At 42.2% G+C, this 13618-nt stretch overlaps 1 protein-coding gene across 2 annotated transcripts in view; it reads left to right on the plus strand.

The window, feature by feature from the left end:
• Positions 1-995: 995 nt before the first annotated feature.
• Positions 996-13618, plus strand: part of rerea (arginine-glutamic acid dipeptide (RE) repeats a) — a 135655-nt gene continuing 123032 nt past the window's right edge. For both annotated transcript variants that reach the window (XM_030422327.1, XM_030422330.1), the window contains exon 1: positions 996-1335. The gene's annotated coding sequence lies outside the window, so the exon portion shown is untranslated. The remainder of the gene's footprint in view (positions 1336-13618) is intronic.

The raw sequence follows: 13618 nt of genomic DNA on the forward strand, positions 1-13618 counted from the left end.
ACTCTGACTGACTTTTACATTTATACTTTAGTTATAAAATATTTCATTATGGACTTTTCATTTTGCCCGATTTTTGTTTTGTTTTGATTCTAGTTTCGATTTTGTCATATTGCTCTCCTACAATTCTGTTATCCGTTTACAGTATGCCTTTTATAATATAATATGCATTATTAACTGTATATTGACTACTGCAGTACTGCAGTTCCTTCACATCTATCGACATGAATTCTACTCCATTCTATTCTATTCTTTTCCACTCCACTCCACTCTATTCTATTCTATTCTAGACTTGTCAGAAGATTATTTTCTAATCGTGTTATTCTTTAACAGCATACCATTGGTTTCTGTCCAGTTCTGCTGTTCTTTATTGCCTCCAGTGTTAATATCTATTCTATTCTATTCTATTCTATTCTACTGTCATCTTATTCTCTCCTAATTATATCAATCCGTTACTGCATGGCCTTGATTTCTGTTTGGCTCTGCTGTTTGGTGTACATTTACAGTATGACTATACATATATACATTAATACACATCAATGTTGCCATTCCCTCAAATCTACCAAGATATATTCTATTCTATTCTACTGTCAGATTATTCTTTCTTGCACAACATACCTTTTCTGTTCTGTTCTGCTGTTCTTTCGAGTGTCAGATGTTAAAATCAACTCTATTCTATTTGTATGTATTCCAGTCTATCTGTGTATTGTTAGATTGTGTCGTTAGATTCATATGCGTATATCCAGAAGTTCCCTCAAATCTATGACTATAAATTCTGTTCTATTCTATTCTGTTCTATTCTATTTCACTCCACTCTTGTGGGCTCAGTGACAGTCCAGATATAGTCTGATAGTATCCCAGGTTTATGAGGATGAAGATAGAGCCGTTGTTGTTACCGAAGAGACATCCAGAGGAGGACTCTCCCTCTCTCGGTGGATGTTCCCTCTTTTGGCCAGTGGGTGACGATATTTTACCGGTTGAACTTTGAGAACCCCCCAACTGTTCTCACCCCAAGATGAAGAAGGATGCTGTCATGCTGAGTGCCCCTCACACACACTAGTCTGAGCATTTCGGCAACGATTACTCCCTCTTTATTCTCAAGTCCATCATTTATGACAGCATTGTCTCAAACGTGGTGCGCTCCGTTATAGCTACATAAGAGAAGATACATACAGGTGGCACTGCAGCTGCTGTGCTACTCTGTAGTGGCGACACTTGGCTAACTAACGTTGGCTAATTGCCCCTACCGCTGCTGCTGCTGCTGCTGCTGCTGCTATTGTTTGTTGTTGCAGTCTCTCATCAAACAAATCACAGATGTTGTAGATCAAGCTCTCTAAGGTAAGTGTTGTGAGCTTCAACCTGCCGTCTTCTTTGCCTTTGACGTTCATCAGCAAGCGAGAGGGGGGGGGGGGGAGACAAATATTAAGAACCAGTTTGTAAACGTTGGGCTGTTAACGTACACCCTTGCTCGCTAGCTATTTGGCTAATTTGCCTATTAGCATCAGCTAGCTAGTTAGCTGATAGACTTGTTTGCCCCTTACTGTTGCTGGTTACCATGGACTAACGTTAGCGGCTAGCGCCAGTGACTAGTACTGATTGGGGAATGCCAGCCAGGAGCAGTGTAATGTCTGGATAGAAACAGCTCGTTGACACCGGTTAGCATAGAGCACATGCAACACACACAACATGGCTGCACTTTATTAAACGCTTTGTGGGTTTAACGTGCACGTAACCTTGCAGTACCTCGCAGCAAGCGGTTTCTCATTTTGAATCACCCAGTGTAGTGTCTCTGTTCCGGGGAGTAGCCGGAGCCCATTCAGCTATTGTCATTAGCTCATGGAAACGTTAGCTGGCGAAGCTAACTTGCTGTCTTTGTCTGCTTGACTTTTGCTCAATTATTGTTATTTAGCGTACAGTACGTGACCATTTCCGAGCTTGGTTTGGCCTGGTATTAGCAAATGCAGCACTGGATGACGGCACACTCACGTTGACTTTTAAAAACAAAGCTGCAAGGCTCGTTAAAGCTTGATTGGAGACATTTGTCAACAAATACAATCAGCAGAATTGGCATAAACACTTCACCCCTGGCAGGCTGAGCAGTTCAAAACATTTGACAAGTGCAGTAATGATTCACATGAGGTTCAAGGATAGTGGCATTTGCTGGGTTTATTCTTTTATCAGTGGAGTGGGATTTTTGAGCTCAGACTAAGTTATCTTGTTTGACATTAGTAAACAAAAGACAATTCACTGACATTATTTGGCCAAGGCGACCATTCATGGTCTGTCCCCTAAGTCAGATTCCAGAGATGCTTTCTGTTCATTCTCATATCTGTATTCACAAAGGCAGAACTATTAAGAGCAAGTGAATTATTTTTATTGAGTGCTTATGACTCACTCCTGACTTATTCACTTCCCAGGGCTACATTGCCCTGCACAATTGTGGACTTCACCATAACTAATGAAAACACACTCAGCTCAACGATCAAAGGATTGAGGAACATTTGTTTTTGCTCCATAAATGCCAAGCTATTTTCAGCCATCTGAAAGAAATGTTAATTTAATGTTGACAACAAAGTCGGCACTTCTTTACTCGTCAGAGTGCCATAATGTCATTACGCTGGGTCTAAGGAGAAGTTTAATGAATTCTCTGATATCCCGGCAGCCCTGCATTGTAAAAAACACATACATGCTCAACACCACATTATGTTTGAAGGCTATAAACAACCTAACATTAGACAACTACACCACTACTCCTTTCAGTCATTACCTCCAGTTCAGGCCTCCCCATGATGACGTGACTGTGTCGAGAGCGGTCATTGAACTGAAAAACAAAGTTCACACTCACATAATGTATGCCTGTAATGTCTGATACACACTACAGTTTAGTAACAGAAGGTTAGGTAATAAAAAACACACACCCACATGCTCAGAAATGTTTTGTAAGCAATACTAGGTTCTTTAAAAAAAAACCACACCTGTTAAAGGTGAGATATGCAGTCTTGAGGATTGAATTTGATTAGAAGAGGAAGATCTCAACTGACTGATTTTTTATTTCATGCCCATCCTTAAAGGAGAGCACAATTTCATACTGTTTTACTTTGCTCATACTTGGAGGACCCTGGCACCTTTCTAGCTTCAAACAGTGATCTTGTGACCAGAACAGCTTGTTATTCAGTATTCAGTTATAATGTATTCTTACCTCTGTAATATTATAAATATTAAAAGTCTGAGATTGAATTTCTTCTCCAAGACTACATACTGGCCCGTAATGCAAAAATGTTCAATAGATTTAACTGGATCAAGTCAGTGCAGTTGTTATTAAAGTGGCACCTTTTATATACACCTTTCTTTTTATCTCCATACATCTTGCATATGCACATCCAAAGTTTTTGTGGCTGCCAGCATCTTAAACTACCACTTAAGACTGTAAACTCGCAAGGTTAGGTTACAGAGGTCTGCTATTACGGGCTATATGTTGATTACTGCTTCAGAGCAGCTCTGGCAGAAAAGCACCTTAATGTTTGCTTTATGTTTTTTTCTGTTGGGAGAGCGTTCTTTAGGTTCAGCCAAGATGATAATTCAGAATAGCTGAAAACGGAGCGTTTGTGGTGTTATTTCTTATTTCCAAGGCTGTTATTTGTGCTAAGTGTGTGAAGTCATTTTTAAATCCACATCATCTCTTTAGTTCAGGGGTCAGAGGAGGTGAGGGTGTTTTATAGTGTTTCAATTTGAATGGGATCTCAAGAGCAGCAGTGGGTAAAATTACATATCCAATGACACACTCCGTCCATTGAGTGTTAATCTAGCTGGGTGGCTGTAGCAGCGGCAGCAGAGCAACGATAAGAGAATTGTAATAACCCTGCTATTTTCCTTTAATGACTAATGTGTGTTTGAGTAATAGTAGCCCCCTGTGAGCACTATGTGGCAAATGGAATGCTTCTATGATGAGAAGGAAAGACCCCTTGCTCTGACTCCCTTTTTTTTTTTATTTGGAAGATTTGTCAGTACACAAGCTTGGCAATTCAGTGTTCACATGCTGTGCTCCAATGGCGTCTTGCTGGTTTTCACCTACATGCCGTCACTGCGTTTTTCCTGCGCCATGAATTGTCATGAAAGATGATTCTCCATTATAATGGCTGGCTAGAGTCTCGAGAGCTACTTCAGAGGCATTGTGTTGCAGTATGAGATGGTGCTATAACCTGTCATCACTGTGGTTAGCCTGGATTTTTAAGAAAAGAGGCATTTTACTTGCAGAAAGGCTATTGTGTTTCAAATAAAGGTGATTAAGCTGATTTATTGTTTTCTCCCAGACTGTTTTGTGCAGGGATTTCACATACAGTATAAAATTATGTTGGCAGGAGACGTAGGTAAGCGGTGAAGTGTCTGCTTGACAGAACCAACACAGGAAATGATGTGTAATCAAGCGTCTTGAGACATCAGGTTTGTAATTAAGACAGTCTGTTGCCTTATGTTTATATTCTAATGACTTTGCACAGTTGTTGCGAAGAGGACGCAGTGGACAATATGGAAAACAAGTGGATAAACTGATTTAGCTTTTTCCTTTACAGCACTTGATAGCAGTTTCATTGCAAGATATCTGGCTGCTACATAGAAAATTAATGCTCTGAACAAAGGAGCAATGTTCGCTCAAAGACCTCTTGATGGGCCATTCAAGTGCTGTATATTCATTAAAAATAACAATCTGTCAGCACTTACTGACAGCACGCACAACAAGCCAAGCTCTCTTTATTGTTCTCCGAAGATGTTTTTCAGTTCCTGTGCCAAGAGCTGGGTAATTGGCTGTAGCAAAGCCTTGCATGTGTTGTTTTAAGATATTGGACTGACACGCACAGGGCACACTGGCAGAAATGAGGCAGGCATCCCCCCCCCCACCCCCTTCCTTCTTCTCCTCCTCCTGGCTTATCCCAGCAAGTCAGAGGAGGCAAGACGCTGGATGTGTTTTTGTGTTCTTTGACAGCTTCCCTTCACCTCTCATAAGAGGAGATCCAAGCATGCTGCATCATATCTCATCATTGTTTGATTCAGGCCTAGCTCTGCAGCAGCTCCACACAATTGTGCCAAGGAGATAGCATCAGCAAGCGCTATCCATGTTAACAATTGTGAGCTGTCTTGCTACATACTGCTGGTGGTATTTGATGTACTAGATGTGATCAAATCTGCTGTTATTTTTCTGTGAGCTCAGCCATCGTGAAGTCAGTTCATCCTGCAAATGGTGTCTTCATGTGTCTTGTTGGGGCCCGCCTGGCATGGATTCACATCTAAACTAATCAGACATGTTGGGTTTTGTGTTGTTGCCAGCCTCTTGGCAGGTCCTGGGTGCACTTATAAAAAAAAGGAAAAAAAAAAAGTTGTCGCCATATTTGCCTTGTTCAAAGTTGTATGTGGCTGTGAGGCTATGAGGCTGGAAAGTGTTGCAACTCGCCACATTTCAGTGTCTTCTGTGATTTATGTACATGAGGGGTTGTACAATAGAGTGAGTGTGTGGAAACTGGAAATGGAGGCTTGGCTCTTGCATTTGTCAGAGTTGTGGATCAACAGCAAAATGTAGGACAATGAATACATGAAATAATTGTGTAGATAGCGGCTACACGCAGCAGATTTTTTGTCTCTAGAGCTGTGATTAGTTGTCAACTAATAAATTATTTATTTCGTATTTTGATAACGGAAGAAAAAAAACATCTGATTCCAGCTTCTTAAATGTGAATATTTGCTGGTTTCTTTGACGGTGAAACTGAGTATCTTTAGGCTGTGTACTAAACAAGACATTTGAGGAGGTAAAAGAAAACGTTTAAAATAATCACTTTAGCTTTTCGTGTTACTACATTTCTCATGTGTCTCACTAATTATTAGGTAAAACACACCAAAGCAAGCCAATGATAGCCTAATTTTTAAGGATTCAGGCAAGATTGGCTAATAATAGCACTTACTCAATTACAGTGCCAAAAAGCATGAATTGAAAGTGTTCAAAAATAACAGTCAGCCATTTGCCATCTCAGTAAAAGAGGAAAATGAAATGGTGTAGGATCAGCTGGCTGGCCCCTGAGGAGAGGGAGAGAAAGGGGGAGAGAGATGAGGAGGAGTGCCTTGCTGCTGTGTGTGTGTGTGTGTGTGTGTGTGTGTGTGTCAGTGCTGATTAGGTAAGAGATTGCCTCATGTAATGACACGGCATGGCGCTAGTGGTGCAGAAACACAAACAATGCATACCAGTGTTTTACTGCACACACCCCCTGCAGCTGCCTGCCTGAAGATGTTTATATAGACATATACACTCTCCCAAGAATATTTCACCATCTTCACATGGTGCCCTTTTTAAACTGACACACACACTCACTCCATCCGGAAGCCCTTCTCGCCGTGCTCTCCTTTTCTTCTGTAGCACAGATGAAAGATGGAGGTGATTAAAGGGAAGAGGCACAATGGAGTCTGTGTAGTTTTCTATTAACGCTTATTGTTACTATTGACAGCATCATTTTTTCAGCACGGACAGTATGTTGTTAAATATGCTACATAACCTGCAGAAACCGTGGCTCTGTTAACTGAATCTTAACCATAAGTGAACATGTCATACTCCTGTTCCTGCCTGTGACAGTTTAGGTTTCTGTCGGTGTGTTGGACCCTTGATACACAGGAATGTTTACTGAGCTTTCACTCATTTGCTTGGCTAATAATACACCAGTTGTAACTGGGGCTGGAGATCCGATCTTAAAATGATATTACTATATTTTTAGGCCCTAACATGATACACAATTTATTAGGGCTGTAATCAACCAAAGAAATCCTTGGTCGACCAAAGCCGTGAAGTTTTGACTAAAATCGACTAATTGGGGGGGCAGGGGGGAAGGGTTAAGTAAAAATAATTAATTAAAGATAAACATTAAGACTAGTAGTGTATTTGCTTTAGATTAAATCGTTTTTGACCCCATTATTTTTGCACTTAAATTGATTAATTTAAATGAATTAATTAATAAACACACTGGAGTCTGTAGGCTCTGGCAGCATTTTGCATCATGTGCTGGGGATGCTGCCTGGGCGCCTGCAGTTATAAAATGATTATTAGACTAAAACATTGAAATATGCCAATTCTGATATGTTCATTTACTTAAAATGGACGGAGCAACCTAAAGCACACAAGTTAGCTTACCGTTTTTAGGTGATATACCATGTTTGTAGTCGAGCTGTGATATACAAACTGCTGTTTGCAAACTTTGCATTCGACTTTATATTTTTATGAAATGCTGCCACACTGCTGATGTCTTTGACTTGGTAGAATAGGAATGACTGTAAATGAAACGCTTGAAAATAAACAAATATTTAACAAACCACCGGACTGAGGCCTTCTAGCACGTTCTTCAATCTAAGTCTGTTGTGGGTTGGGCTAATCCAAATTAGTGAAAACAAGGGGGTGTTCTGAAGACACACTGTTACATGTGAAACAGGGGTGCTCTGAAAACACCCCCATTAGCACTTGGTACTTTCCTCCTGAAGTCAAATGCCACATGCAGGACACACAGCATTGGGATGGAGAGGACCCGCTGCGTCTTTACGCACTGCCATAGCAGCATGTAATTAACACCAAAAATCCACCAATCAGAATTTTGGTCAAGCCAGAACGTATCGACCAGTAAATCGACCAGTCGACTAGGAGATTACAGCCCTACAATTTATACATCTCAGTAGTTTGAAGTCTTCTCAGCACTTTATAAATGCCAGGACAGGGCCACAAAATTCTCGATATTTTAGGCTACATCATATATCTCTATCTATATTGCGAAAGTATTGTAGGGATGACTATTGGTACTTAAAATATTAATACAATAATCAATAATGTGGATATAAAGTTGGTTAAGGCAAGTATTGGAATAAGCAGAACTGTCTGATAAGTTCAAGTAAAGATATCACTACTGTACAGGAAAAGACGATATGTATGACAAAAGCTAGTCTCAGCTAGAATGGCACTCAATAGAGCGCATGTCTCCGCCAAGGTCCAACAGTCCCCTTTAATTCAATCATGCTCTGTCCAGTATCAAATAAAACATATATTTATATCCGCTTGGATGGATTCGCATCAAATTGTACTCATAGATACCAGCCATTTATATAACGTTTTTGTCATGAATTTGCATTATTCCCAGAGAAATTAGCTAAAAAGTTGAAAACACCCTATCTGGCAATGTCAAATAATGTGAGGGGGAAAAAAATTCCTGTGGTAAATAACATATTTATTTACATATCAAAATTAGGAATCACTTTATCACATTAAATTAGATGTTATGGTGCTATAAACAATTAGTTATTTTTCGTGATAGTGTTATAAGGATGACAAAAAAATTTCATGTTTTAAAATATGTAAACTCTCCTGTAGGTAGATTTAGCATCCTAAACCTGGCTGGACCAATATAAAACAAGTTATTATGAAAGTAATTTAGTTACAGTGTCAAGCAGTTTCAAGCACTTTATCCAAAACCTTAAAAAAACACTGGATTAAAATGTAAGCATTTTCAAGGTTTTTCAGCACCTATACAAACCTTGACACTTTGGGCTGCAACCACACTTAAAATCGAAGATGATTTATGGTCTTATCATAAGATAACAATATACTATCAATATACTGTCCAGCCCCATTTTAGGCTGAGTTCCATAAAATTGTATGTTGAAATGTCAGTGAAGTGTAACGGTCAACTGTATTTCCTGACGGAGTGATTGAGGTAAATAGTCCATTTGTAGAGAATGAGAAGCCAGAGAAGCCGACTTGATTAGCAAGTCTAAATCATGCAGTTGATTTAATTGATTGTTTTATAGAGAGATGTGTCAATAACAGCTGTCTATTGTCCAGAGGAGCATATGTCTCTGTCATTAATTAACGTGTCTGTTATGCTGTGTTTTTTTTTTCTGTACTGTATTGGGTGTGCAGGACATTGATTTTCATCACTGTGAGTGAGATAGATCATATACACATCTCTTTACAATGTGCTTGTTGTGCTCTGTGGCCTCCGTGACTCATACAGGCAGTGCATTGATGTTGGGAGTGTGCACATGAGCCACAGTTTGCTCGCAGAGCTGCACAGCCCCAGACCTGTGACTGATGTTTTAATGGAGACGGCACCCAAGCATGTTTTGAGCTCAGGATTCATGCAGCCATAAGGAAATGACCCCCGGTGACATTGTGGCGCTCTGCACTCTTCTGCTTACGAGGTGCCTCCGGTAAACTGTGCCCTTGCTCGCCCTTGCAGGTTGGGCACACCTATTGAGCCCGGTGAGCCCTCAGTTTAGGTGCTGCGACTTACAGCTGGATCCAGTGTAGGTTTTAAGGATGGACATCTTGTCTCTGTACCCCAGTTCCAGCAGGGAGCACAGAGAAAATGAGTTCTGAGGATTGGGTTTAGATTTGCCACTGTAGCACTTCAACTCTGATACACTCTAGCTACCATCAGGGAAAAGGCTGTCAGAGAGAGAGAAAACAGCGAAGCACAGCAGTGCTATCTAATAGATCAATTTGTAATAAATCTGTTGCCTCAAGCTGTTGTTGTTCGCTTCTACTCAGTAAAAGGTGTCTGCGTTTCTCAGGCAAGAAAATGCTTGTCAGGCAGGGCATACAGAACTATCAGTGAACGAGACGCGCCCAAAGCACAGTAAATCATTTTCTCTGTGCTCAGTTTACATAGGTCGAACACATTGCTCTCTTATCAGCACATTCCATTGGTCAAAAAAGGGGGGGGTTATAACCAATCGATAGGACTGAGCACTGAAATGAGGAAGTAACGCTCCCCTCACATTAAATTCCCCCCATTATCCAATATGAGCCATTAATCATGATGAAGGAGCTATTGATTAGACTATCAGCCAAGGTTGGTCAATTTATTTGCCGAGAGTCATTCCGCAGTGTGAGGATCAGTTGAAGTCGAGCTGCTGCTTTACAAAAACCAAGTGGCTGAATTGAATCGGCCCCATTATTATGACAACAGTTTGTTCTTTAAGGTAACAAAAGAGCGGGCCTCTATAAGGACCACATGGGACCTCTCCTGCTCCTCCTCCACTAGCAGCCATATGGACCGTACTAATTGTGTTTTACGCCAACCATTTTCACCGATCCATCGGGGACTTGTGGAAGTGCTGTAGCTATAATGTCACCAGCAGTGGGCTGGCTCATGAAAGAAACATTAGCGAGCGAGATGAGAAGACAGGAAGGCAATACACTGCAAGTCAACACAATTATTGATTTTATTCAAATGAAATCGGTGCTTCTCTGTTCCGAGTCTGCTGCCTTCAAAGGCTGATTTCTATTATTTTCTTTTCCCAATTGTAGCTTTTGTCTGAGTATTCAGTTCAGTCTCACACATGCACTTTGTCAAATGGTAAAATCAAATGCTAGGCATGATGCCAGTGTGTAAATATAGAGCTATAAAAGAGGACTTGTTCTTGTAATCCCATATATCTCCAAAGATGTTTTTATCCCATTAATTCACATGATGATTTATCTGATTCTAGTAGTAGTACCTCATGTAAGCCCGGCGTAATTGCTCCACAGAGAAATCGTCTCGCTCTCGTTTTGTTTTGTGACAACACAAATGCTGAGGTTCGAATGTTGAATGTAAATGTGACATTCACATTATTTGCTCTGCCCTTCAGGCCACGGATTGGTTGTAGAGTGTTTGAAGTGCTAAGTGTGACTGAGGCAAATCAGTGTGTGTTTTAACGTGTTTATAATATGCAATCATGAAAAGGGCACATCTATGGAAATTGGATCCACTGAAGGAGGTGGAGGGGAGGGGAGAGGAGGAGCGATGGAGTGGTGATGGTGGAGAAAGAGAGAGAGAGAGAGAGAAAGTGTGTGTGTGTGTGTGTGTGTGTTTCATTGTGTCCCCGCTAACAGTTTTCTTGTAATTATTGAAATTGATGTTTGCCGCGGAGCTGTAAATCTGCAAGATCTCTTGTTAATAAAGCGGCAGAGGAAGCCGAGCTGTTAGGCTGGGAAATAAAAGGCAATCAAGCCTCCAACATCCCCGTCCCTCGCCCCAAAATGAAGCAGCAGAAATCCTAATTAACTGAGAGGACGAGAAGCTCTTACAGTGCTTGGCTAGTCGGTGCCAGAGCTACAGTAGCTGCTATACTCTAATGAAGACGCTCTGCAAGCCGCCCGCAACCTCTCTCTATCGCCATCTCTCTCTCTCTCTCTCTCTCTCATCCTTCCTTCCAGCCCTCTCTATCTGGCTCGCCCAAGGTATTTTCTCCCCCTCGGCTCCTCTCCTTCTCTTCTTCCTCCGCCCTCCCTCCTCGAGTGTGAAGTTGTGGATGTTGCACTGATGGAGTGAGAGGAGCCTTTTTTCTTGGCCCGGAGGTGTCTGGGAGTCCTGCACAGGAAATCGGTGAGCTAGACGATAGCCTCTGTGATGGTTATTGCTGCTTATGTATTAGTGCTACGAGAGAGAGGGAGAGAGAGAGACTGCATTGATCTCCTCCCATTGATTTCATAGATCCTCTTTAAGATGACAATAAAAGTGTCTTTCTGTGTCATCTTCCAAGTGCCTCCTTTTCAAATCAGCCATGTGGCAAATTACTCCTGTCATCAGCCGCCCATATTCAAACGGCATTGTGTGATCATCCGTGGAGTTGAGAGTCAGGTTAAATCCTTGCTTTGCACACTTGATATTTGTTTGTGCAACAGCGCCGCAAATCTTTGAACATGACATTCAGTAATACATTGGTTACGTACTGCTGCAACTAAAGCTCTTAGAGTTTATAGGCCTGTTAAGTGGCTTTTACACAAAATAAGTTATGTAGCTCCGAGCCACGTCTTTGTTGCCGTGGAGGACTGATTGATTGTTTGAAACCCGAGCACACCTCAGCTCCCAGCCAGCTGACTTCTCACTATTTACCTGTAAACTTGTCCTTTCCCGCTTTTTGCTTTGTCTGTGGATGGCCGCAGAGCTCTTTCTCTGTCGCCTCTCCCCCTCTTTGTTGTACCAAAGCCTCCAGGGATGAACGGACAAATAGAAGACAGCGAGAGGTGAAGGCCCCCCCCCCCAACCTCCCCGTTCTCCCATCTATCTTTCTCCCTTGCGAGGCACTCTGCCAGACAAGTTTCCAGGCACTCAAAAGCAGCAAATCGACTCACTGTAGGATTCACTGTCACTTAGCCGAGCTGGGGCACAGCAGCACGCTAGGAGGCCAAATCCTCCTCCCCCTCCTCCTCTCCCCATTTCAGCGCCTTCTCAAATGAAGAAAATGCTATTTGGCATGCCATTGCTGAGGCCTGGTTCTCTGTATAGACAAGCTTATTTCACTCCAGCTCTTTTTAAAAGCCTCTTCAGTTTTACATTAGTGGGTTGGTCCCGATGACGACTTGATTAAGAGCTTGTCACATTTCAAACAAGACCAACTGCAAGGGGTCTAGTGAGCGGCGTTCCATCTTGATTCGCTGCAGTTAATTTTAAACAACACGATTGGCAGGCGAGATGGTGCGGCGCCATCCCACGAATCGCTCATCAAGGTTGGGGATGTTTTGTTTTGTGCACAGATTTCATGATTGTGATTGAGCGCGAGGAGAGCGCTGTCAGAGTTGCAGGCTCTTCCTTTTATTCTTGGCACAAAGCAAACGATCCGCTCGGCACAAAGCCAGCGCTCGCTGCAAACGCCAAATGTAGTTTGCAAGAGGAAGGTGGCGCCTGGTTTTTTGCTCGTGCCCGTGCACTCCGATGGATGCGCACAAGCACGTAAACACATGCGCGCACGGTGTAATAAAAGTGAAAAAATTCTCCTGACAGCAGGAGTTTAAATTTCGCTCCTCAGTGCGACAGCTTTGTCACAGGGAAGCGATTCGCCACCACCTCGGGCAGCCCTCAGAGACCCCTCCTCGGAGAACTAGAAGTCCCCCCTTTCTTCTCCCTGTTTCCCTCTGTATTTAGCACTCAGCCTTTTTCTCTAATCAACGACAGGCTTGTGAAAATCTCTACATAAAACAATGCACAATGCTGCTTTATTTCCCTTTTTTCTCTTCCCCTCTGCCTGACTCTTCCCCAGAGTTAGTTTTTTTTGTCTTGCCTTTGCAGCTGCTGCTGTGAAGAGGATGACAACAGGCATAGAAAACTAAAAGGACACGTTGTCCCCCCCCCCCCCCCCCTTTTTTTTTTCTCTCTTTAGGTTTCTCTGTAAGCAGCTACCTTGCTAATGTGGCCGCTTACATTACACAGGGCTCGTCCACCTTGTATTTGCTGTTTCGGGGAGATAAACACGATGAAAGTGAGAAATAGGTGTGACGTTCTCAGGGAATTTAGCTTAGTAATGTTGCTGTACGTGTGGGTGTATAGGGAGGAGGATGGAGGTCATACGAGTGTGTTTTCCAGATTCTGTTCATAAGCAAATGGGGCCGAGGGACTGGAATCGACGGGCGTGTTTTAATTGTTTGTGACACGTGAAATGAGAAACAATAATGTGTGACTAGCGGGCCGGGGAGATTACAATCTGGTCTGGCGCTTAAAGGAGTGTCAGAGAGATGCATTACCACTTCTTTGTGTCCCTTTCTGCCCCCTCTGAGCTATAAACCACTCAGGAGCATTTAGCCAGCAGTGATTTCTCCTCCGTTCACCTCCTCGCCCTGTTTGTG

The sequence above is a fragment of the Sparus aurata genome, chromosome 7 (genome assembly GCF_900880675.1).
Source record: "Sparus aurata chromosome 7, fSpaAur1.1, whole genome shotgun sequence".
NCBI classification, from domain to species: Eukaryota; Metazoa; Chordata; class Actinopteri; order Spariformes; family Sparidae; genus Sparus; species Sparus aurata.